The sequence below is a fragment of the Meleagris gallopavo genome, chromosome 12 (genome assembly GCF_000146605.3).
Source record: "Meleagris gallopavo isolate NT-WF06-2002-E0010 breed Aviagen turkey brand Nicholas breeding stock chromosome 12, Turkey_5.1, whole genome shotgun sequence".
Lineage (NCBI taxonomy): Eukaryota > Metazoa > Chordata > Aves > Galliformes > Phasianidae > Meleagris > Meleagris gallopavo.
The window spans coordinates 16,992,060-16,993,110 of NC_015022.2; the positions used below are offsets into that span (position 1 = coordinate 16,992,060).

A 1,051-nucleotide genomic window follows, 5' to 3' on the forward strand; every position below is an offset into this window, starting at 1 on the left:
CGCACACACCTCCGCGCAGCGTTCGCGGCTCGGCCCTCCCCGGCTCAGCGGGGCGCGGTGCCGGCTGCGCCGCTCTCCTCCGCCTCCGGCCGCTACTTTCGGGTGCTGCCCCGTACCGGCCACGTGACAGCAGGGAGGGGCGCCATCGCTACCGAGGCGGAAGAACAGAAGCAGAGAGGCGGATCACGTGGCCACGTCTCCGGATCTTGATTGGTCGGCGGGGCTTTGAGGGCGCTTTCGTATCCTGCTGCGTGCCTTCAGTATTTCTCCTTTTTGTGTGTGTGTGTCTACAAACTAAGAAAAAGCCGTGACAGCTCTCTGCTTGGGCTTCTCTCCCTTCTATAACCTGTCATGTCACCCAGCGGGGGATTGCATTATCTGCAGCTGTCTGTGAGAAACGTCGATTGATCTGGAGTGGAAGCGCTGCTGAGGTGAACACTGTGCTTCAAAGAGCTCCTGGCAGGACGTGCACTGCTGGGTTTAGTGCAGATTAAAGTCAGGTTGGCAGCTGCTGTAGCGTTGAAGCTGTGTGTTACCAGATTAGAACCAAGAGGAACTGAGCAGGAGTTAGGAATGGCATTGCTTAGCCCCTGGGGGTCGTTTTCCCCCATGACTGAGGTTCACCCAGCAGAGGGCTCCATTTCTCCCGAGGTTGTTCGTTTCTCTTAATGATTTCCAGCTTCATTTTTACGAAAAGCTTTTTAGGAAAGAAAAAAAAAATCTTTATGGAAGTATTTCTCTTGCATTTAAGATTAGGAAGCATAAAACAACGTGGTGATATCGGGAGTTCTGGGAAAAGACGAGGTTAATTGCTATCAGAAGTAAGGAATTACCTAAAATTGACGTGCGGAAGGGAAACTGAATTGCCAGACATCGCCGCGTAACCCCGAGAGGCGGCAGGGCGCAGCCGCACCTCCCGCACTACACTTCCCACCATGCAACGCGGCTCGGCGCGGCGCTCCCTCACCTCCACGAGGACTACATCTCCCAGAAGGCCCCGCGCGGCCACTGCCCCCTGAGCTTGGAAGGGGCATTTCGCGCGCTGCCTGCT

The 1,051-nt window shown here is 55.8% G+C and overlaps 1 protein-coding gene across 3 annotated transcripts in view; it reads right to left on the reverse strand.

The window, feature by feature from the left end:
- Positions 1-123, reverse strand: part of SPG21 (SPG21 abhydrolase domain containing, maspardin) — a 10,148-nt gene extending 10,025 nt beyond the window's left edge. For 2 of the 3 annotated variants that reach the window (XM_010717566.3, XM_031555349.1), the window contains exon 1: positions 10-101. The gene's annotated coding sequence lies outside the window, so the exon portion shown is untranslated. Of the gene's footprint in view, positions 1-9 lie in introns of all 3 variants that reach the window. The other variant, XM_010717563.3, reaches the window with a different exon arrangement.
- Between the last annotated feature and the right edge of the window lie 928 nt (positions 124-1,051).